Source organism: Zootoca vivipara, chromosome 5 (assembly GCF_965207765.1).
Source record: "Zootoca vivipara chromosome 5, rZooViv2.hap1.1, whole genome shotgun sequence".
NCBI lineage: Eukaryota > Metazoa > Chordata > Lepidosauria > Squamata > Lacertidae > Zootoca > Zootoca vivipara.
In genome coordinates, this window is record NC_142588.1 from 83,906,403 (window position 1) to 83,931,406 (window position 25,004).

The 25,004-nt window shown below is 45.4% G+C and overlaps 1 protein-coding gene across 7 annotated transcripts in view; it reads left to right on the forward strand.

Annotated features, from left to right (window-relative positions):
- NLGN1 (neuroligin 1) overlaps window positions 1-25,004 on the forward strand; it is a 623,829-nt gene that overhangs the window by 133,202 nt on the left and 465,623 nt on the right. For 3 of the 7 annotated variants that reach the window (XM_088669866.1, XM_088669868.1, XM_088669869.1), the window contains exon 1: window positions 209-725. The exons of 3 other annotated variants lie outside the window; for them this stretch is intronic. The gene's annotated coding sequence lies outside the window, so the exon portion shown is untranslated. Of the gene's footprint in view, window positions 1-45; window positions 726-25,004 lie in introns of those variants that run through there. One more of the 7 variants, XM_088669864.1, reaches the window with a different exon arrangement.

Sequence of the window (25,004 nt, forward strand, 5' to 3'; positions counted from 1 at the left end):
GGGATGGCTTGTTGTTCGGCTCTTGGCCACTAGGGGTACCTTTGTACCATTTTTCATCTAGCAGCAATTTGGAGTTGAAACCTATAATAGGGGAAAACCAAGGTTCTCGGCATTTCCCCCCCCTTTCTTTTAGCGAGCAGCGCATCCAGAATCTCCCCCCTCCTGGAAAAAAAAAACCCTTAAAAAAAAAACACCCCACACTACACACATACAAACACAGCCTCCTCTTCAGTCTCCGTGTGCTGTGAAATCACACACAACTGGACATCAAGCAAAGGAGATTCATCTGGAGGGCAATTTCAAATCGAGATAAATCTATTGGATTAGTAGGATTATCTGATTGCAGCCGAAAAGAAGTAACGTTTGATCATTTCTAGTTCTTGCCTGATGGTCGGATTTAAATGGAGGTGGCGGCGGCTTGGTACAGATGCTTCACGCCGATGAATTCCGGATGGGATTTCTTCTTCCTCTTCTTCTCCTCTTCCTCCTCCCTCTTTCTTTCTCGCAGTCTTGGGCAGAGGAGAGCAAGAAGGGGGAAAATTATATAAATCGATACAATTTGGAAGTGTCCAGCGGATGATTTAAGAACCTCGGAGTTACAGCTGATTAAAAGAGGATAACGCCCGGGATCCAAACAGTGAATTACGGTTTTAGCAGCGGACTTGCGGTTTGATATATATTTTTTTAAGCCAACAAACAAAACAAAACAAGGCTTATTGGAATTGGTAAATAGTTTGATTTCCTTTTTATTTTTAAACGACAGAATGCTTAACCCCCCCTCCCCCAATAGATAGATAATCGCTCCTTGCATTATATGGACACTGTCAGGAATGTTGGCGCGGGGAGGGGGGGGCGGGAATCGGTTAGTAGTTGTTTCCTCGGAGGGGTGCGGGGTGGAATTTCATAGTTTTAAGATCAAGGACGGTGGGATGGGTTGCTTTTGTGGAGCGGGGGGAAGAGATCTGGTTTCTCCGAGTAGGACGGCAATGGGTGGTGGTGGTGAGACTGGAGTGTATTCTGTGTATGTATTGGGGGTGGGGTGGGGGTGCGCAGAATGGCCAGCGCTTGTGACTTGCAAAACATCGCCGGTGCGCGGAGAGGAGAGAGAGAGGAGGGTGGCGGCGGCGCGGCAAGCGAAGGCAGAAGTGCACTCGGATCTCCCGCAACTTTGCATTGTGAGACAATCCAGGCTTTGCTGGGCTTTAGGGTTTTTTTGTTTTGTTTTGTTGCTGTTGCCCGGACACGCTGGTCTGCGTGGCTCGGGGAGAGTGGTGGTGAAGATGTCTCCCTGTGTGCGTGTGATCTCTGGCGTGTGTGTAACTGACACGAGTCGAGTGTGTGTGTGTGCGCGCGCGTGTATATGTGACGGCCAGCAGCGGCATTGAGGGGTTCTCTTTCCCTGAATCCTCCTCCGCTCTGTTGCTGTTAAGAGAAAATCTCTCTCTCTCTCTTTTTCTCTTGGCCGGCCGGGTTCTTCCGAGACAAGGCGCTCGCTTCCCGGAGGCAGGGGACGCCGAACTGGGTCTGGGGGCAGCTCCTTCTGCCTGCTCCGGGCCTCTCTTTCTTTTCTTTTCTTTTCTTTTCTTTTCATTGATACCTTCCCTCGGTTGCAGATGCAGCGAAACTTTGCAGCCGGTGAGATGGGGCTGCAGCCTGGCTGTTGGTGTTGATGGCGAGGAGGAAAATGCCCGCCGTGAGCAAGAGAAACAGAGATAAAGGGCTTGTATAGTGCAAGGATGGTGTGTGTGTGTGTGTGTGTGTGTGTGTGTGTGTGTGTGTGTGTGAAATAAAAATTGCCCCCCCCACACACTTTCTCTCTCCCTCCCCCTTGGCCAGAGCTTCCCGAGCGGCTTGCGCGGGCCCCAGGAACGCCTCCCTCCTTTGTCCCATAGGAGTGAATGGCAGCGCTGCAGTTCTGTGCAAGGAAACTCGGCGGGGGCACTCGGGGACACCACGGTGGTGGTGGGGCGGCCGAAGCTGCCGCGGATTGCCCCATCCCTTGAAGAACCAGCGCCGCCTCTTTCCAGAGCCCCGCCCCTTCATCTGCATAGGCCCCTCCCCGATGCTTCTGTTTCTTGGTGTCCCTGCGATGGGACGTCTAAGCAAGCCTGTCAGTCAAAGTCTCCTCCTGCCCCCGCTGGCGTTGCCTTGTAGACACCAGGAGAGCCAGCGGTGTCTCCGTGATGCTCTGAATCTCTTGCAATGTTCCATAAGGGAGGAGAGGGAGGCTGCCTTCTTGCTGGGTGCTCGTTGAGGGATCCCCCAGTAGGCAGCCAGGGCCAAAGGACTGGGAAGAGAGGGTGCAGTGGGGAGGTGGAAGAGGGAATGGGAGGGAAGGCACCCATTTCTTACTAGGAAGGGAGCAGGTGCAATTAGGGTGCCGCTGGGGAGGTAGATGGGGAATGGGCATAATAGGAGAACTGCCCAGAGATTGCAGTGGAAGCATGTTGGAATGACTCTTGAAGGGAGAGGAGGGGAAATTAGGGAAAGTTAGAGCATTTGCTGTGCAGGAGGAATGCCCTGGGTTCCATCCCCAGCATCTTCAGGGCAGGAGGGACGGGGCAATGTCCCTGCCTGGAATCCTGTCATCCAGTGTAGGCAATTTTGAGCTTGATGGACAAGTCATGTGGCTCAGGATTCGGCTGCGCTGGAGAGGGGGGGGGGAGGCGAACTGATCACTCCACCGAGCCAAGGAGGTTATGGGCAGGTTACAAAGAGGCCTTTGAGGAATGCCATAATCAAGATAATATGGGGCAGGCTGGTGGAATAGGAATTACATTGCTGGCACCTGAAGTGATCCTTTTCTGCCTCCTTCCCCATCTGCTTCCAAACCAATGAGTTTGACCTGGATGTGATGAGTTCGAAAGGACTCAGTGTGGAATTGCAGTTTTTATTTACTGATGCGCACGACTTTTGATTTTTTTTAATATAAAAATGTTGTGGACAGATGAGGTTGAAAATTGGGAAGCTTGAAAACCTTTGATAATCTAAACAGACCAAGGAGGGAAATGTACGAAGGTGCTGTAACCCTTTCCTCTTGGAATTTAATGGCAAGTAAACAGAGATAGGCTGCGAGGCTATCCTTTGACACTTTGGATTGAATCCCTTTAAAGCCCATGGCACTAACTTCTGAGAAAACAGCCACAGGATTGGGCTGCGTGACAACAGGAGCGGAATTTGGTTTGCGTGCTCGTAAATAGCACTGAATCCTTTGCAACCTTAATCTCAGTCTTACAGGAGATGAGGGGGAAATAAACGCCTGTGAATATATTTCTCTTAAGGTTATGTGAGACCACTGGCATTTTCATTTTCATGTTGGCTGATTCAAAATCTCCTCTCTTAAACACAGCAGCTGACATTCGTTTGCTCCTGAAATTTGAGCGTTTAGGGGTAGCTTATTGCTTTTTCCAGAGGAGATTGTACTAGAACTCCATATTTGCTTAGCTGAAGGAAAATCAATTTTCGGCAGGTTTAATTAAAATTAGTCAGATTACTTAATATTAATTGACTTTTAATTAAAGCTAGACGTTACCTTGGAATCTGCAGAAAGGGCATTCTCTCAAATCATTTTAAGGGTGCATGTGGCTGCACAGCAATTAAGTTAAAATAATATGTTTATTGAAGCAGCTTGGATTTTAACTGGCAACCTGCTTGCTTCACCTTTTGGTTCTTCTTTGACTCTTATTAAGTATACTATTTTAGCAGTCTCTCTCTCTCTCTCTCTCTCTCACACACACACACACACACACACACACACACACACACACACATATAGTGTAAAAGGCTGGCTTCCTTAAGGTTTGAGAATGCTATCTTTAGCAATGCAGACACACCACCTCAATGTCATGCCTCTTTATGGTTGCCCTTAGCATCAGATAGGATGCCTAAGATCCACTGGAGATCCATTGCAAAGTTGAGATTCAACAGTTGGCTCTTGATTTTGGGGGAATAGGCAGTGCCATTCTGTTCATGGTGGTTGTTGTTTTTAAAATGTATTTTGCATTTATACAGCTGCCTGTTCCCTGTAAATAAGCATAGGTAATTCACACTAGAAAACATGTATTCATGAAATGATCGAAAAGCCTTTTGAACATCTGGCTTCTTGATTATTGTAGCTAGCTTGGTCAACAGAATACAGCATTGGACCTGGTTTCTGGAGAAAGGTCTGAGAACTAGGGTTGTTGTTGTTTTATTTGGGCCCAAAGGTGGCCACCTTTCAATCTCTGAGAGGAACACTTATGAGAGTTCTCATAAAGGTTTTCCCCCCCTTTTTCTATTCTCACGTCAAGCAAAAAACAAACAAACAAAACCCACCATTATTTTGGAGCTGTGTTTATGCCTCTGTGCAGTGTCTAAGTGTTTGGACGCACAGGAAAGAGCTCTGGCTGAGACTTTGGAGAGTCACTGCCAGTCAGATTGGACAGTGCTGGGCTGAACGGACCAATGGACTCAGTCAACACAAGGGCCAAAAGAGGTGTGACAACGAAGATCTGTGACCCAAGTCTTGCCATGTTTGTCTTCATTTTACAGTACCTGTGGATTGAGGGATCTACATTTGATTGGAGGAACAGAGCAGTGGCAGGAGAAGCCCCTTCCCAAACTTACATTCTCTCCTTGGATATTAAAGAGAACAGGAGAAAATCACAACCATGACTTCCAGTCCTGATTCCAAAGAGCATCTATAGGGTAACTTAGGGAGATGTCTCACACCAAGTCAGGCCATTGGTCCGTCTAGCTCAGACTTGACTACAGGGACTGGCAGCAGCTGTGTTTGAAATTAGCCAGGTGCCAGGCGTATTTTGCACCTGGCTTTCAACCACTTTGCGACCAAGTGAAGATGTCTGGTGCCCAGATGGGGCCTGGCATCTCCACCATCTGGGGATCATTGGATGTGGACTGTTTTTGCACACTGATACCTCACCCTGTAGACTTTTATCAGTTGTATTTTATCTGCACAATAGCAATGAATTTCTGGAACCAAAATGTGTTTCCTGTGTAGCCTGAGCAGGAGCAGTGAACAACATTGTAGTTGATTGTTGTAGCTTAGTGTTCACTTCCCACCCCTACTGCCCTGCTCACAGTTGTGAAGAATATTCCTATATTATGAATGGTTCATGTCAACATTAAGAAAATGAGGTCAGTACAGGACAACATACATGTGGGCTGTCCCTGGATCGAGTGACTTTTCTTCTTTAAGTTCTCAAAGCTCTTAACCTAGCTCAAGGACAAGGTTGTCATCTGAACTAGCCAGATGTTTAAGTGAGAATCAATCACACTCAGCCCATCATTTGCAAACTAAGACTTTAGAGCCGTCTTGCTGCAAAATGGCAACTAGACATTCCATTTTGGCGACTGCAACTTTCATTTAAGGAGCCATCCATTTGGTGCCTAGCTTATATATCTTGAGTTTCTAAAACTGGGCAGCAGTTCTCCAGGTTTTCGGGCGGAACCTCTGTCATTCCCAATCCTATCAGAAGTTGTCAAGGATTGGGAATGACAGAGGTTCCGCCCGAAAACCTGGGACCTTTTGCATTCACAGTGCCAGATGTGCACATTTTGGCGTTGGTAGCAAAAGGTCTGCATGGCTGCTTCCCTCTCCCACATTGATGGACCCCGTCATCATGTGATGCCATATGCCTGGCAGCGACGGGGGATAGGGAGTGTGACGGGTGATCTTCACCCTTCATGCATCCTGCCTCCACCCAGGACACGAGCGCTTGCCCAGCTGAGGGGGCAGGGGCGGGACGGGGTGAGTTAGTGGAAATAACATACAAAAATGCTGTATATGGGGGGGGGATTGCTTTGTCAAAATGTGTACGCTAGGCAAAACTGCATGTGTGCTAAACTGTGTGTGTTACGGAAAAAATCACACTAAAATGCAGCTGAATGTTCATCAGTGTTTTTTTATTTTTTTAAAAAAATCACAAAAGGATGTAGAAATGTAGAGAGGAATGGAAATATAAGAAACTGGGAGAATTCAAAATTGCCAGATTCTCCCATCCCTACTACAGAAGCTTACAGCCCTAAATGAAAATAATTAGTGCCTGTTTGCTTCATTTTCGTGTTGATGGGTGCTCAGCACTTCAAGGAATTCTGCTGCAGTTACTGTCCAATGGCCATTTTTGTTCCCTGGCTGCTTGCCCATCCATCACCTAAGTTATCTGGGAAAACCTCCTTGCGTAGTCTCTTCTGCTATAGTCCTTAGATGGGGACTGTTCAGAAGCCTGGCTCAAACGATCCTATTTAATGTGTGCCAGTCAACATGGAGAATGAGCTGACCTTATAGCTCTAAAGCTCCCTTATTTCTCACTATTATTTGCTTGCACGGATAACATCAACAGGCTCCCTTGAAGGCCACGAATTTCACACAAAAGAGTCTCATTGCTAGAGATAAGCAAATAAAGCCTGTGCTGTGTTAAAAGAACATAGAAGGGATATGGCCATTGTTTGCAGGTCATAACACCTATTTGTTTGCTTTTGCAATGAACAGCAACATTCCATTTGGTATGTAACTTACTATTTACTATTACTTACTATGTTGTTATGATTAACATGACATGCAGTACAAGGAGCAGCCTTATTTAAATGCAAATTAACTGATTAATTGGCTAAACTTTGCAGTCCCAGTTAAAATGATCTGCTGGACTTTCCCCTACTCCTATGATACTGAGCTATAGCTGGGATAAAATCATTCTATAACATAGCATGAAGGAGAATCACATGTAGATCAAGTTTGACCATTGTGTGCATAGACGTTCGCTTCATTCTGGAATTCTAATTGTATAATAATAATAATAATAATAATAATAATAATAATAATAATAATAAATTTTATTATTTATACCCCAGCCACTCTGTGTGGCTTCCAACACATATTAAAACATCAAATGCAGTGGTGCCTCGCTAGACGAATGCCCTGCAAGACTAATTTTTCACTTAACGAATAGATTTTTCTAGCGAAGGTTGCCTCGCAAGACGAATTCGTTTTGCGAAAAATTTGTCTAGTGAATCGCAGTTTCCCATAGGAATGCATTGAAATTCAATTAATGCGTTCCTATGGGCAAAAAATAAATAAATTTTTTTCAATGCATTCCTATGGGATTCGCTGGACAAATTTTTCATTATACGAATTGACCCGTGGAACGAATTAAATTCGTCTAGTGAGGCACCACTGTATTAAAATCTTCCTGATGCAGGACTGCCTTCAGGTGTCTTCTAAAAGTTGTATGGTTATTTATCAGCTTGACATCTGATGGGAGGGCATTCTACAGGGAGAGGGAGTTCCAGAACACAAAGAAAACATTTGTGAGTAGAGGTCTTTGCATGTAGGTTCCCCCTACAGTCATTCACACATAATGTCTGCAGGGTTCCCAAGGGTGGAGCTAGTGGCAGCATGTGACCTTGGGGCAGAGACAGAAGAACGGCCCCTCAAGTCTGTTCTTTGTGAGATTATGTTTTGGTACACTCTGACCATTAAAACATTGCTGGTGAAGAATTAGCGAAACAGGGCCTTGTCCTGGGATTTTTTTCACTGGAATTAATTTTCATTTGCCTCACTATCATACTGGAATTGATTCCTATTTGAATTCATCCTATCATTACATAAATAAAACCTTTTGAAGACCTACTTGAAATTCATCTTCCTCCTGGCCCAAGTTCTTGCAATTTACTGTTTATTTCTGTGTACCACTTCTCAGCAACTTGAACTCTCGCTGTTGTTGAAGGAACAATTCAGAGCATGCCCCGGGTGCAATAGCGAGCAAAATTAAAGTTGGGCCCCTGATGTTAGATAGATAATGTTAACTTCTGTTGCAATTTATTAGAAAATGGTGGACCATTAGTCTAAAAATGGGGGGGGGGATCCACCAAGAAACAAGTTTAACTTTATGCCTCTTGAGAAGGTCACCCAGATATTTAGCAAAGTCAGACTAAAGTTAATTTGCAGTGCAGCCGAGGTCTAGCCGGCCAGGTTCTGCAAAGCTTGTTAAGGTTTGAGTGTTGGACCCATCTGTGGGGGCTGTAGTGTTCATGATGGGAGTAATGGTGGCCTGTGAATTCCTATGCCTTTCAATGTTAGTCACTGAAAGTGAAGGTGTAAAATAAAAAAATTGAAGGATTTTCATGGAGAACAAAGGTGCATATAAAGTCTCTGTTTTTAGTTCATTGAATTCAAACTAGAGGACAGTTACATTTTGTGTGTGAGACATTGCTATCATAGACATTGTGAGATTGGGGGTGAGAAGGATGTGGGGAGGGAGAAGTGCAAGAAAGAAGGTGGGGTAACATTTTACCTTCTTTTGCATAGTATATTTGGGGGGGGGGGTTGTGTTAGTGCAGGCATCCTCAAACTTCGGCCCTCCAGATGTTTTGGACTACAATTCCCATCTTCCCTGACCACTGGTCCTGTTAGCTAGGGATCATGGGAGTTGTAGGCCAAAACATCTGGAGGGCCGCAGTTTGGGGATGCCTGTGTTAGTGTCACATGGATAGGTTCTTCATCTATTCATTCATCAGTTTTCATTGTTGGTGAGAGAGATTGGAGATCCCAGGCCATGTTTGTTTGCATTCAGTTGATTGCAGAGAGTTGTGTGTGTGTGTGTGTGTGTGTGTATGAGGGGTGTGTGTGTTGTTGGGTCAAATCAGCCATATTGATTTGTATGCTGTTGGGGGTGGGGTTATGTTGTTGTCGTCGTGTTGGGCTATGAAGGGGAGCCACACCGGGCTGAAGGCATCCTCCTTTATATGTCCCCATGCTAATTTCAAATTGTTGGTTAGTTTTTCTAGCAGGGTTGTTTCCCATACTGTTTTGTACCAGTGGTCCATTTTCACTCCTGACAGATTCCCTCCAGTGTCTAGCTATGACACTCCTAGCTGCCGAGAGTATGTGATTTATGAGTAGTGTGAGTGTGCGCTGTTGTCTTGGAAAGCATTTAATAGGCCCAGTTCTAGACTGGCTTCTAATACCTGTTTGATATTTCATAGATTTCTTCTAGGACTGATGTCAAAAAGCATTGAATTTGGGGGGCGTTCCCACCACATGTGGACATCTGTGCCTGCAGAGGTGCAAGCTCTTCAGCATTTAGGTGAGGTTCCTGGGTGTACACTGAAAGTGAAGTTGTGGTGTTGGGGAAGATGACGTCCTGGATTTTTGCCTCAAAGTGTTGGAGGGTGTGCGTGTGGTTTCTCAGATATTTAGAGAACAAAGTTTATACTGGGGTTCTGGATCCTGATCCATCGGCCAGTACTGTTGTATAAATAACCTTCACTGAAAGGCATGGAACTTCTGCAATACTAGTCCCTAGTTCCTATTTTGTGCCATACCCAACAAACTACCAGGCCTGGTAGAAAATATAACAGATTCAACGGGTGAATGGTATTTCACACTCATATCCTGCATGTGGGACTTCCTATATGATCTGGAGGGCCACTGTGGGAGCGGAATACTAGACTGGATAGACCTTTGGTCTGATTTTTTTACGTTCTTATAATAATAATAATAATCCTGGAATGTAAATCACATGCAGAAACTGACCAGAAAAAGAAAGGATGAATTTGGGGGATGATTGCATTAAGCGTGCTTGAATGGAGGAATACACTTCAGACCTGTTTGGGATGCCTAGCTGAAACAAAGAGTTCTAGTTACAGGCGGAATTAAATGGAGAGAGGAAAAGGAGGCCTGGTTGAAGCTCTCTAAGGATGTGCTGTGATAATGCCGTATCCAGTGTCTCAAACAAACTCGAAGGGATGGGAGATATGTTGCCTTTGGGTTATTTGACTGGAAGTAGACCGGATATCTCAGAGGGGCTGATTTTGAAGACTGGAATGAGGCCACAAAGTAGACAGGGGAAGTAAGTTAGCGCTACAGGATGACGGTTCTAATTTTGTTTGGAACCATTTGCATATTTCATAACCACTGACTCACCAGCAGGCAAAGTGGTGGCATTGTTCGACCTGAGTGTTATGGCGGGGGTGGGGTGGGTGAGATACATAGGAGCAGCACTTAAAGAGATGATGCTTGTTGATAATTATTTTAAAGAGGCATTATCTCCTTTATTCATAGGCAGTGAATAGTTACTGTTAATGATGTGCAGTGCTTTCACTGAAATTGTCCAACTTCATTTGAGCAATTTTGTTAGCTGCTCCTATTGATTGCGTTTTGTTGGATGCATAAAAAAACAACAACACTCTTTAACACTGGATGAAAAGGGGAGGATCTGTATTGTGTGGTGAGTCATTGAAACTACAGCAATAGATACCCGTAATAATGGATTCATTAGGGAAATACTACGGGTGATGATCCTTTAAAAAAGAGCAAATCAAAGCTCCAGAAATGCAATTTAATCTCTGCTGGTAAACAGTATCGTTCTCCATTATTTAACACTTTAACAATTCATACAGCCACACAGGATTGCAACAATACATGCTAAAGGAAAGTTACAGTAATAAAATGAAAGGATTAGATTCGGAAAGAGTGTTGGCAAAGTTGATGTGGCCTTAAATCAAATCAACATGCTGTACTTGTACACATGTGGCAAAGAAGCACAGTGGTTCCTTTTTCATAAAAAAGAGGAGAAATCTGCAATTTCACCCAATTCTCTAGCAGTTTTGCCAAGAAAGAGGGAAAGGAAGTTAGTGGGTAGACAGAAATGCTGTGATATATCTAAGGAGATATAGGCTTGCACAGATCTAAACAGGTTTGGATGCATGGATAGGTTGCTGGAAAGAAACCCATGAACATAAATCAGAGGTTCACATAGATATCTAAGCCCAGGCATCCCCAAACTTTGGCCCTCCAGATGTTTTGGACTACAATTCCCATCTTCCCCAACCACTGGCCCTGTTAGCTAGGGATCATGGGAGTTGTAGGCCAAAACATCTGGATGGCCACAGTTTGGGGGTGCCTGTCTAAGCCTTTCTAAGGCCACAATCCTAAATTTGCACTTTCCATATGCAAACCAAACCACAAGACATCCTTTGAAATTTGTACTTCTCCAAATTTTGTGATGCAGTTTTCCAGCCAAACAACATTTGCCAAAACACATACATTAGTGAGTGGAAATTGTGCATAAAAATGTATTAATGAGAATAGCACACATATATGCATTATATTGAGACCCAGGTGGCGCTACTGAGCCTAGGGCTTGCTGATCAGAAGGTTGGCGGTTCGAATCCCTGTGACGGGGTGAGCTCCCATTGTTCGGTCCCAGCTCCTGCCAACCTAGCAGTTCAAAAGCACGTCAAAATGCAAGTAGATAAATAGGAACCGCTACAGCAGGAAGGTAAACGGTGTTTCCATGTGCTGCTCTGGTTTGCCAGAAGCGGCTTTGTCATGCTGGCCACATGACCTGGAAGCTATACGCCGGCTCCCTCGGCCAATAATGCGAGATGAGCGCACAACCCCAGAGTCAGTCACGACTGGACCTAATGGTCAGGGGTCCCTTTACCTTATGCATTATATTAAGGAAAAGTGCTTGCAAAACTATGTCACCAGTCAACACTGCATACAAAAATGTGTTTATTAGGAGAAATTCACTCTAAAGTGCTGGTGAATTTTCAAAAATAAAATAAAATAATTTATTTAAAAAGATTCACCAATTGTTGCAGAAATGTGGAGAACTGAACTGAACTTAAGATGGGAGAAAGGAGAAACTGCGAGAACCAAAACGGTCCGATGCTTCCATCCCTAGCAGGGAGACTTCCTTCTAAGTAGATATCCATAGGGTTATGCAGTAAGTGAGGATACAGTCTCCGTTATCTTACTTGGAAAGAAATGCAATTTGGATGTGACTTCAAATTCACATCCCAGCAGCATTCCCAGGCTCCCTGTCCCATGTCGACAGCTTATTCTTATGGCACTAGGCCTGGACCGGGGCCAGAGAGTGCATTGGTGCAAGTAACTTCAACAACCACAGCAAATCGAAAGGCCTTCCCACAGCTTTCATAACAAGCAGCAGGGCTAAATCCCCTTCAACGGTGAGTGTGAAATTGCTGGTACTGAGAAGAAATCAGGTTGACTTCCCCCCCCCCCAGTGACTCAGCTCTGCATTTTCCACCTGCCTTTGAAGATCTACATGTTTTCCCAACACACTCAGCTTTTCATAATTAGTGACTTAATAGCTAATGCTGTGTTGTGCATCCAAGCTTCAGGCAGCCCTTGGAAGGTGGGGCTGTCTAAGAAAGGGAAAAAAATAACAACACACACCATGTGTTTCAATTGGGGGGCATTCATAATAACAGAAATGAATAAAAATCCAATGCAACCAGCCATTGTACCACTACCTCTGCAGAAAACCCCACACTCAACTAGCAGTGCTGCATATATTTTACTCTTCTCTGGAAATAATTTACTAAGTCAAAGCGAGGAAAGGCCGTAGTTCAGTGGAAGAGCATCAGGAGGTCCCTGGTCCATCTCCAGGTAGGGCTCAGAAGGAACCCTGTCTGAAACCCTGGAGGGCCAGGATAGACCAGGGTTATGGAACTTGTGGCCCTCCAGATACTGCTGAACTACAGCTGCTACAGCTCCCAGCATCCCTGGCCAATGGCCATGCTAGGTGGAGCTCATGGGAGTTGTAGTGCAACAATGCCTGGAAGGAGACACCCCTGGTGTAGACCAGGCATCCCCAAGCTGCGGCCCTTCAGATGTTTTGGCCTACAACTCTCATGATCCCTAGCTAATAGGACAGGGGTGTAGCCAGGATCAAAATTAGGGGGGGCAAGGGACAAGGGGCAGGGCCAAGGCACGGGGGGAGGGGCCACAGTGGGGCAAGGAAAGCCATGGTCGTTCAGGGGCGAGGGGGTGCCAGGATCAGCCTGAAATCGGGCTGCTCCGACCCCCTCCTCCCCCTCTGCAACCGTCAGGGGCGAGGGGGCACCAGGATCAGCCTGAAATCAGGCTGCTCCGACCCCCTCCTCCCCCTCCGCGATCGGCAGGGGCGAGGAGCACCAGGATCAGCCCGAAATCGTGCTGCTCCGACCCCCTCCTCCCCCTCCTCGACAGGCAGGGGCGAGGGGGCGGCAGGATCGGCCCGAAATCGGGCTGCTCCGACCCCCTCCTCGACAGGCAGGGGCGAGGGGGCTTTGCTGCTCTGGGGCTTTCCCTCCACCCGCCCCACAGCCAGCCAGGAAGAAGGGAGACAGCACCGGGCGGCGGCGGGTAGTGGGGCAGGCTGGCCAGCGGCTCTGCTTCTAGGGGGGGCAACTGCCCCCTCCTGCCCCCTGCCTATGCCCATGCCCATGTAACAGGACCAGTAGTCAGGGATGATGGGAATTGTAGTCCAAAACATCTGGAGGGCCAAAGTTTGGGGATGCCTGGTGTAGACTATGCCAAGCTGAATGTTCCAGTGACCCGGCAGCCTTCTGTGTTCGTAATGCATTTGAATGTCTAGCCCAGGCATCCCCAAAATTTGGCCCTCCAGATGTTTTGGACTACAATTCCCATCTTCCCCGACCACTGGTCCTGTTAGCTAGGGATCATGGGAGTTGTAGGCCAAAACATCTGGAGGGCCACAGTTTGGGGATACCTGGTTTTAGCCTCTCTGGGTGACCATTGAAGACCTAGTCTACTAGATCAGAGGGACCTTTAGTTTGATCCAGCTAGAGAATGCTTATTTGGAGATGGCAGGTACACAACAGGTGGGTAAAACAAAGGCTTGAGTGGGGGGGAAGGGAAGACTGGAGGAATGTGACTCTTGGGTTCTGTATCCCTGAGGGATCATCAGTTCTTTTATGCAAGAGGTGGGCTTGCAAGCAGAAGGCCTCAGGTCCAGTCCTCAGCATCTCTAGGAAGGACTGCAAAATACGGTACTCTCGTGTGAAAGCCGGACGACCACTGCCTGTCAGGGTAGACGAGACTGAGCTGCATGGTCTGGCTCAGTAGAGAAGCAGCTTCTTCGAGTCTCCACCTCAAACAAATTTGTTTCTGTGTTATCAACTCACCTATTAGTAAAATGTCCCCCTCTTCTTTCTGTTATTAGGTTATAGACAAAGTTGTGTTTTTCCAAACCAATAATCAAAGAATGCCTTGAATTCAGCTCCTACGGCTTTCTGACTCACTCAGCATTTATGTGCTGAGCCTTTCTTCTGCTAATTTTACGTGGGTGGGCTTTTCTTTACTTTAATTTGTGGTCTTTCTAAAGTGACTCTGCTCCTCCAGCCGGCGTTATTTAAATCTTCACTGCAGGCTTTGCAGGAGGTGATGATCACTATCACCGTCTGTGCATTTCTTTCAAGTGCTCAAATCGCTCCCAGCGCATTATCCAGATACAATCCTTACAGCAACCCTGTAAGGTAGGCCAATGTCACCATTCCCTTTTATTTCCAATGCTCAGCTGGTGAGTGGCCATGGCTGAACATTGCAAGAGAGAGGTATCAGCAGGCTTGGGGGAGCCCCAAGGTTGGCAGAAGCAAAAAACATAGTTAGAACCCTCCTCCCCAATAAATAAATAAATAAACCTCGATGAGAACTGAGTGTGCTGGACCCTTGAACACCAGCACCAGAATCTTCTGAATGTTGGAAGATTCAGGACGGGAAAAAAGAAAGGACTTCTTCATGCAGCACATAGTTAAGTTACAGAACTTGTTCCTACAGGAGGCAGTGAAGAGGCAGAGGAGGAGGCATCAACAACTACTGGTATCTGCTAACACGTCACTTGGTAAAAGGATGCTAGTTGTGTGTGTAGACGTGCAGACCCCTTAACCTTCCCCAAATAAATTCAGCAGGGCCGGCTCTAGGTAGAGCCCTGGTGGCGCGGGGCTGGTAGGCAGGGCGCTGCGAGGGCGGCGGCGCCGGAGCTATCTCCACCCCTCAGCGCCAGGGCACCCGACCTGCTCGAGACTGCCCTGAAATTCAAACAAGACTCAAATTTTAGGTTTGTTTTTTGGCAGAATTTAGGCCACAACTTTATTGGTTACAATCAAATGAGTGGTTGCAAAGGCTCTGGTTCGACTAGCTCCCTGCACCCTTGCAGGCAGCGCTGACCCAGGGCACACTGTAGGTCAGCCTTGGGTAAATACCCGGCATAGTGGAAGGCCAGTCCACCAGCCAGATGCCCCCCCTGGACTCTGGCTCCGGGCACAACCCCTCTCCGAGAAGGCCAGCCAAGAGTCCCAAGATTCCTTTACTGGAATACCCATCGCATAGGGATGGCCAGACCGCTCTGCCACCCCATCACCTGAACCAGAGCCTATCCCCAACCTTACAAGTTGTGACGATTTGCTATGCGGCAGGCAAAACCCGAATGGCACCAGCCAATCAGCCAAGTGGGGGAAATTCCTGCTGTGCCCCTGTCCCAAAGACAGGCAACACATGATGGCATAGCAAGGTCATGCGTGCAAGCCCTAAATATAGGGAGAGGTGGGCGGGTGTTCCGATGCACTGGCCCAAAAGAGGAAGCTCAGGGACACATGCATGGGCTTAATTGGTCTGATTGCACCTAGCATTGAGGGACCTCCAATAGTGTGTTGTGGCTATCCAAACGTTCCCACCCACAACGCAGGGTCTGGTTGCCAGGTCACACCGCAACACGTACCCTCTTGTTAGGGAGGACCCGATATTCTGCACAGCTGCTTCTGAGCTGTTCTGGAGGTGGTTTGGGTTAGTGGTGAAGTCCCTTAGAAACCATCATAGTTTTGCACACCACCCCAATCTCTGAGCGGTGCGAGATCCCATAGATTCCAGGGACTTACCCAAAATCTCTGTTTTCCTTTTGGAAACGAGGCACAGTAGAGACTGTGGTTTCTTTGTGATATATATATAAGGGACCCAGGTGGCGCTGTGGGTTAAACCACTGAGCCTAGGGCTTGCTGATCAGAAGGTCAGTGGTTTGAATCCCTGCAATGGGGTGAGCTCCCGTTGCTCGGTCCCAAAATCTCTGTTTTCCTTTTGGAAACTGCCCACCTAGCAGTTCGAAAGCACATCAAAGTGCAAGTAGATAAATAGGTACTGCTCCAGCGGGAAGGTAAACAGTGTTTCCGTGCGCTGCTCTGGTTCGCCAGAAGCAGCTTTGTCATGCTGGCCACATGACCCGGAAGCTGTCTTCTCTGCTTTGGGCTTTCCAACTTGCTTCTCATCAGTCCTAAAAACACCCTGGCTTTTGTCCTTCTCACTATGTGGGAGTTGAGGGAGGGAGGCAGTGCCGGATTTACGTATAGTCTAACAAGCTATAGCTTAGGGCCCCACTCTCTTGCCCCCCCAAAAAAAAATGAAAGAAAAAAAAACACCTGGATGTACATTTCAAAAATCTAAGATAAAAAACAAATAAAACAAACCCTACATACAGCAACAGTGTTTTGTGTTGTGTAGGCTCCTATGAGACCTATTAGGTCCATAAATTACCATATAGCATGTATTCAACACAAAAACAGTGACAATTTGTTGTTGACAAAGGACAGCTGGGCATATAAAGGGCCCCATTACCTTCAGTAGCTTAGGGCCTCATCAAACCTAAATCCGGCCCTGGAGGGAGGGGAGGGCCCTACCCATTTGCATCTTTCCCAAAGCCCCTTTCTTTGTTTTCCTTACACCTCACCAAGAATCTAACCTGGCTTGAGTAACTTTTAACACTTGCTGGATTCAAGGATTAGAAGTCTGGCACCCAGCTAAACACCCTTAGCCTTGATTAAATTCTAACACTTGCTGGATCCAGGGATTAAAGGGGACTGGCACCCTCAGACTCATAACACTGTACTTCTCCCAGGTCTAGCCACATGGCTGAGCTCCAAAATTGTGGCTGTGGCAAAAGAGGCTGTGACCTACATTACAGAGGATGTAGCCCTCTGTTTGAAGGGCTGCCTGGTCCAAGCTCAATGTACAGAGAAAGAACCGGAAAAGGGAAATGCAGAGGATTGGACTGGATATTAACTACAACAAATCTCTGACCATTGTAATGGGGGCGGGGATCTATCTTTTTGGCCAAAGGATTTAGAGGAGTTTTACTGAAACAACCTCATGCAATAAATGCTGTGAATTGTCCGGAAGCCCCCCCCCCCGCAGGACCAGAAGACCTTAGTTTCTTACTGCTTGAATAATGAATAGGACCCGCAGAACTCGGAAAATAGGGGGTTCTTTTTAGCTTTAAAGGCGACAACTTTTGTCACACAGGGACTAAAGGAATCGGAAAACAAGGCAACAGCTAGGATAATAAGATCCTAGCATGAACGCAGGTGAAGGTAGTAAACCATTGTGGATGCTTTAGAACAGGCATCCCCAAACTTTGGCCCTCCAGATGTTTTGGACTACAATCCCCATCTTCCCAGACCATGCTAGGGATCATGGGAGTTGTAGGCCAAAACATCTGGAGGGCCAAAGTTTGGGGATGCCTGCTTTAGAGGATAGCTTTGGGGAAAATTTTGATTTTTACACCTTTCTTGCAATAATAAATTCATTCTATGCTTTACCTATTTCTGTTTTCATGCATATGTGTGTGCATGGATGGGCGGGGGAGAGAACCCCCAGTCTGTGGCACACCACCCTTTACTGCTGTCATAGCTGCAGACTTTATAGATCAGAGATGTGTCAGCATGTTAGCTTTAGCTGTAATGCCTTTTGTGTGAAACCTTATGGGCCTTGCAGACACCTTCTCATACTGAAACTCATAAAACCGTTCTGGCTCCCATATTTATTATTTAATTTCCTTTTCGTCTGCAAAAGCCGACGGGGACCTTTTCTTTTTCTTTTTCTTTTTTGAGATACGCACCTGAATGCAAAGCTTAGGGATGACAGACAAGAGTGAATGGCGCTAATGCGTTTTGATAATGCGCCTATTACGGGTGGCTAAACGGAAGTTTTTAATTAAGAAAAAAACAAGCTAAGCATGAAATTCATTTTTGGGGGGGAGCAAACATGAGTTAAGTTAGAGCTGCAGAAAGCAAAGCAGAGAGGGACTATGAGTTGGATAGAGCAGGTGCTTTGCTTGCAGAAGGTTCAGCCCCCGGCACCTCCAAATAAAAGAATGAGACCCTGTCGGAGCACAGTTATGAGCAAGAAAAGCAGTGGGGAGATCTGGATGCTAAATGCTGCCTTCCAGGCCTCGCTACTAGTACATGTATATACACTTAAAGCAGTATCATACCACTTTAAACAGTCATGGCTTCCCCCAAAGAATCCTGGGAAATGTAGCTTGTTAAAGGTGCCGGGAGTTGTAAAGAGACTCTTATTCCCCCTCGCAGAGTGACCATTCACAGAGTTCCACGAGGAGAGGAATTGATAAGACCACTCTGGGAATGGCAGCTCTGTCAGGGGAATAAATATATCTCCTAAAAACTCTCAGCACCCATTCCCAAACTACAGTTCCAAGGATTTAGGGAAGCTTTTAATGTTTGACGGACTATTGTATTTTAATATTTTGTTGGAAGCCACCCAGAGTGGCTGGGGAAACCCAGCCAGATGGGCGGGGGTATAAATAAATTATTATTATTATTATTATTATTATTATTATTATTATTATTATTTTTATTATTTTCTTTGGGGGAAGCTGTGACTATTTAAAGTGGTACAGCACAGCTTTAAATGTATAGTGCAGATGGGAACCTAGAAATCATAAAGCTAAGGTATTTCAGGATAATTGTGGCCACGTCTGTATAAACATGGTAAAGGGTGAGGATTGAACCAAAGTTGTTGTTGTTGTTTGTTTGTTTAAAAGTAAATACCGCCCTTCATCTGAAGATATTTTGGCTCTTCACAAGATAAAAATACAGGATATTTAAAAATACAAGAGTCTCCTTCTTTGGAGGTCTTTAAGCAGAGGCTTGACAGGCATATGTCAAGAATGCTTTGATGGTGTTTCCTGCTTGGCAGGGGGTTGGACTGGATGGCCCTTGTGGTCTCTTCCAACTCTGTGATTCTATGATTCTATGATAACAGCACAAAATAAATAGTTAAAAGCAAAACAAAACAATAAACCGCCTTGCACAAACATGCAAAACAGATGCTTCATCACTGAGCTGATAACGTCCCTATCATTGTGTGTGATAAGACAATGACTTTGGAGTTGACAACTGGGAGATGGCAAGCACATCTGTGCAATGTTAGAGGATACAAGAAACCAGCAGTACCCCAACTCTTGTCTGAGTCAGGGACAGCCATTTATGCAGGGATTTCCTAATGTGTCACTGTTGTTGTCTTTGCACATGGGTGGCCATGTGGTATTCACATGGCAACACATTCTGAGCCATGCTCCTCCCCCCCCATTAAAATATTACCATGGAGGTGGGGAGTATGAAAACTACCCTGCTTGGCATGTTTCCTAAATTCTAATGTGAAAGCTTGGATTTATTTTGCTGAACAGCATATTAAAGGGTCAAATCCTGCTTACCCTACTCTATGATTAGTCCTACTAAATTTAGTTCTAATTATAGCACTTAATCCTTTGCTCACCCAAGGCTGAAATTTCTAGCAACTTCAAGGGGCGCTCTGCTTATAAATTTTTATTGCCCGAGAAAAGAGGACTCAGCTGATTTGGAACGCGAGGATGTCTCTCAATGCAAATTCAAGCAAAGGAAATCCGTGCAAGTTTGGAATAATCGGGGTTCCACAATATAGGGCCTTGGTTTACGATGAATTACAGTGAAATGATCTTCCTCAGTCCTGGAATTCAAATCCTGCATGGGGGATTAAGAGCAGGAGATGTGATGCAAAATTATATTTTTTTCCACATTATAATTTGATTACATCGGATTTATTATATGCATGTGCTAAACACAAACAGCTTTGGGGGGGGGCAGGGTGTGTGTGCCCTAGTTAATGGAGGATAGTTCTCTATTTGAAGGGCTGTCGGGTTGTAAGGCTGTCTGCTCCAAGTCCATTTTAAAGGTGAAGCATCCGAGAAAGAGAGAGCAGTCAAGACGTTGAAATTGCTCAACAGCAACACCTAGACAGCAGATTCGCAGCCTTCCCTGCCATGGTGGCATGCACTGCATCTCAATTATGAATTATAACAATTCCTAAATTTGAACATCTACATATAACACCTGCAGATTTTATGCACACCTGTGCCATCTTCTTTTGGAGATACATTATGGGGCATTCCTAAACAGTTGGGGTTGTGGGTGCCTTAAGGACTGCTTTATGCTGCAGTCCAGAGCGTCCTACCTTATGATCCCCATTCGGTATCCGAGAGCCTACTTCATGCTGAGTAAAGTTTGGCAAGCTGCTATGAGCAGCAGGGCCTTCTCAGGAGTGGCACCAATTCTGTGGGATTCCCTTCCGAAGGAAGTTCCCCTCGACTGAACAGGGAGAATCTTCAGATATCAACCAAAACCTGGCTGTTCCAGAAATAATGATCCTGATGATAATAATTCAGTTTATATACCAGGTGGCGCTATGGTTAAACCACTGAGCCTAGGGCTTGCCGATCAGAAGATCGGCGGTTCGAATCCCTGTGACGGGGTGAGCTCCCGTTGCTTGGTTCCAGCTCCTGCCAACCTAGCAGTTCGAAAGCACGTCAAAATGCAAGTAGATAAATAGGAACCGCTACAGCGGGAAGGTAAACGGCGTTTCCGTGTGCTGCTCTGGTTTCACCAGAAGCGGCTTTGTCATGCTGGCCACATGACCTGGAAGCTATACGCCGGCTCCCTCGGCCAATAATGCGAGATGAGCGCGCAACCCCAGAGTCGGTCACGACTGGACCTAATGGTCAGGGGTCCTTTTACCTTTACCTTTACCACCCTTTATCAAAAGATCTCCAGACAGTGTACAACATTAGAAACACATGATAAAACATCAATGATAAAAATATAATAAAAACAGAATAAAAAGCACACTGACAAATAGCCTAATAGTAACATAATCATCATAATAACAGTCCTCTCCCCCACACTTTCACACGCCATAGATTATTTAAGTGCCATAAGCCTGGGCAAAGAGGAGTGTTTTTGCTTGGTGTCTAAATACCTGCAATAATGACCTTTGGGTTGCTTGACTTTGTTGCTTCTCGGTGGTCTGCCTTTCTCTTTGGACCACGTATTACAGGTTTTGTATTTCTGTTGAAATGCTCCTGTTACGTTCCCCCGCCCTTGATATTTGTGTTAGGCTGTGTTTTTTTTAAAAAATGTTTACAGAAGTTGTGTTAGCTACTTGGGAGTTTGTTGTAAGAAAAGCAGGATGGTTTTTTAAAAAAATAAATAAATAAAATTCTAATTAAAAAAGGACCCATAGCTAATGGCACTCAAATTACGTTTGATTCACTCTTCCATTGGTAAAGGAATAGCTTGTGTCCATTGTTAGAAGTGGGTCATTAGGCCTTTTTTGAAATAAAATCTGGGGAAAGTTGATGAATCAGCAATATTTTACTGGAAATACACACTTGCAAGGCGGGCCACCCAAAAAAGCAGGCGCATCCTTTTTATTAAAAAACATGAATATATACCCTTTCCCCAAGCACAAGCCCCTCTTTCCCCAGCCCACTAAGAAGAGTGCAAAGTTTACACCTATCACGTCTGCCTACTGCAATGTTAAATCCGCCCCCATTCCCTTTCCCATTCCTCAAAGCCCCTTATTTGGTCAAAGTCTTTACAAACTCTTTTTTGACAATCAAGCCATGTTCCTCTATTTCACTGAAGGATGCAGCATTTGTTCTTCTTGCTAAAAGTCCCTTGGAATGCTATATATGCTGTATATACTGTGAAACGGGGTGGGAATCCTGTTGTCCTCAGGCCCTTGGCATCATATCATGTGGGTGGCAAGGAGGGAGAAATGTTGGAAATGGGTGTGGCAGAGAAAGAGAAAAATGCAGACATAAGTGACCATATTTTCCAGGGAAAGTGCTGGATTTACAAAATCCATCCCGGTTTCTGATTTGATCCTGGAATGTCTTGCTTTTCCTTAGGACGTCCCTATTTTCATAGGAGAAATGTTGGAGGGGATGCAAAGGGTGGGGGGGGGAGAGAGAGAACATTTAGGGTGTTCTGGTCCATCTGATACGCAGGCTGAGACCCTAGCTGCCCGCAGACTGTCTCGCCAGAGTGGTGCATGCTCTGGTTATCTCCCGCTTGGACTACTGCAATGCTCTACGTGGGGCTACCTTTGAAGGTGACCCGGAAACTGCAACTAATCCAGAATGCGGCAGCTAGACTAGTGACTGGGAGTGGCTGCCGGGACCACATAACACCGGTCCTGAGAGATCTACACTGGCTCCCAGTACGTTTCCGAGCACAATTCAAAGTGTTGGTAGTGACCTTTAAAGCCCTAAACGCCCTCGGTCCTGTATACCTGAAGGAGCGTCTCCACCCCCATCATTCAGCCCGGACACTGAGATCCAGCACCGAGGGCCTTCTGGCGGTTCCCTCATTGTGAGAAGTGAGGTTACAGGGAACCAGGCAGAGGGCCTTCTCGGTAGTGGTACCCGCCCTGTGGAATGCCCTCCCAGCAGATGTCAAGCCAATAAGCTAAGCAACTATTTTACTTTTAGAAGACAACTGAAGGCGGCCCTGTTTAGGGAAGTTTTTAATTTTTGATGCTGTACTGTTTTTAATATTCGGTTGGAAGCTGCCCAGAGTGGCAGGGGAAACCCAGCCAGATGGGCGGGGTATAAAATAAATAAATAAATAAATAAATAAATAAATGTTGTAGTTGTTTAGTCGTGTCCGACTCTTCGTGACCCCATGGACCATAGCACGCCAGGCACTCCTGTCTTGCACTGCCTCCCGCAGTTTGGTCAAACTCATGTTCGTAGCTTCGAGAACACTGTCCAACCATCTCGTCCTCTGTCGTCCCCTTCTCCTAGTGCCCTCAATCTTTCCCAACATCAGAGTCTTTTCCAAGGATTCTTCTCTTCTCATGAGGTGGCCAAAGTATTGGAGCCTCAGCTTCAGGATCTGTCCTTCCAGTGAGCACTCAGGGCTGATTTCCTTAAGAATGGATAGGTTTGATCTTCTTGCAGTCCATGGGACTCTCAAGAGTCTCCTCCAGCACCACAATTCAAAAGCATCAATTCTTCGGTGATCAGCCTTCTTTATGGTCCAGCTCTCACTTCCATACATCACTACTGGGAAAACCATAGCTTTAACTATACGGACCTTTGTAGGCAAGGTGATGTCTCTGCTTTTATAAATAATATAAATAATAACAATTTTATTTATTATTATTATTATTTATTATATTATATTATTATATTAATTATATTATTATTATTATTATATTCTGACACCACCCAACCCAACCTCCTCTCCCTGCCACATCCCTTCACTTTCCAGGTAAGTGTCAACACCACTACTGCCAAGAAAACAGCCTTGCAACACCACCCCACCAGGCGTGCAGCTCCCAGTTGTTTACCTCCAAGAGAAGGCAAAAAAAAGGGTTCCCCATCCCTCCTATAGAAGCAGCCACCTCCTACAGCCTTTGCTCATCAGATCCTTGATCCATCTTGCCTGAGCAGCTTCTTCCTTTCAGCCCCATAAAATGCTATTTCAGAAGGAAGCCTCATCAAAATTTCAGGATGATTCCCCGTAATCTTTACGTCCAGGAGCATTATTGCTACTTGCGCACTCTGACCCCAGCTATATACATGCGCTAGGTGCACATTTACAAATCTGGCAATTGACTATAATACTTGGACCGTTTAAGAGTTAACCACAAACTGCTAAAAGGAATAAACATTCACTTCAGTAGCCATTATATTCCAAGCCAGTGCACCTGTCATTTTTAATTTAAATCTGTATTACTTAGCTGTCTAAAACTTTGCACATAAGTGACAAGAGTTATCCATTCTTTTCTGTTACGGGGGAAATCACAATTTTTTGCTGCCTACTTACTGGGTAAAATGTCACAGTTCTGCAGCACGTTAGGAAATGTGGAAAATAAATACTGTGTAGTAATATGAATAATTACTTTTCCTAACCAGTCGGATATATATATATATATATATATATATATATATATATATATATATCCGACTGGTTAGGAAAAGTCATTTAATTTTTATTAGTATCCCTTTTCCTTATTCATATATATATATATATATATATATATATATATATATATATATGAATAAGGAAAAGGGATACTAATAAAAATTAAATGACACTATCATCTATGAACTTACGCTATGTGCATAAATCAGAAACATAACTATAGTAAGTTAGGGTTTTTGGGTTTTTTTAGTCACTTGATGAAGTAGGTTCTTAGGGCAATACAAGAGCTTGATGCTGCTTATTTAAGTAATAAGAGATCCAACAATAACTGATAAGGACAAGCTTGCAATGAATTTCTAACACGTTAAATAAGCACCATGTTAATGTTGCTTTTTTAGAAGTTCACCCTCAAACACCAGGCGCTTATCCACCCCATACATTGAAAGCCCCCTTTATCACATTAGCTGCCGGGGCTTTCCCCAAAGATTCCTGGGAACAGTAGTTTGTTACGGGTTCTGAGACCCTGCCTATCACTGTCACAGAACTATAATTCCCAGAGTTCCCTGGAAAGAAGGATCGGTAATGAAGCCACTTCAGATGTTATAGAATCATAGATTTGTAGACTTGGAAGGGATCCTGAAGTTCGTCTGATTCAGCCCCCTGCAATGCAGGAATATACAGCTGTCCCATTCAGGGATCAAAACCTGCAACCTTGGCATTATCAGCACAACACTAACCAACTGAGCTATCCAGGCATACGATGAGCCCCAGAATAAAGGATTATGGGAAAAGTGACTTTACAACTAGGAACAATGTAGAAAGATGACTGATCTCCTCCTAACTAATTGTGTCAATGTGCAACCCTCTAGGCCAGTGATGGCCAAACATGGCCATCCAGCTGTTGGGACTACAATTCCCATCATCCCTGACCACTGGACCTGTTAGCTAGGGATGATGGGAGTTGTAGTCCCCAAACAGCTGGAGGGCCAAGTTTGTCCATCACTGCTTTAGGCACTGACCTGGGAGCATGTCTCGATAAACTTGGTGTCAACATTTCTTGGGCCAGTGTGGTGTGAGAGCCAGTGTGGTGTAGTGGTTAAGAGCGGTAGACTCGTAATCTGGGGAACCAGGTTCATGTCTCCACTCCTCCACATGCAGCT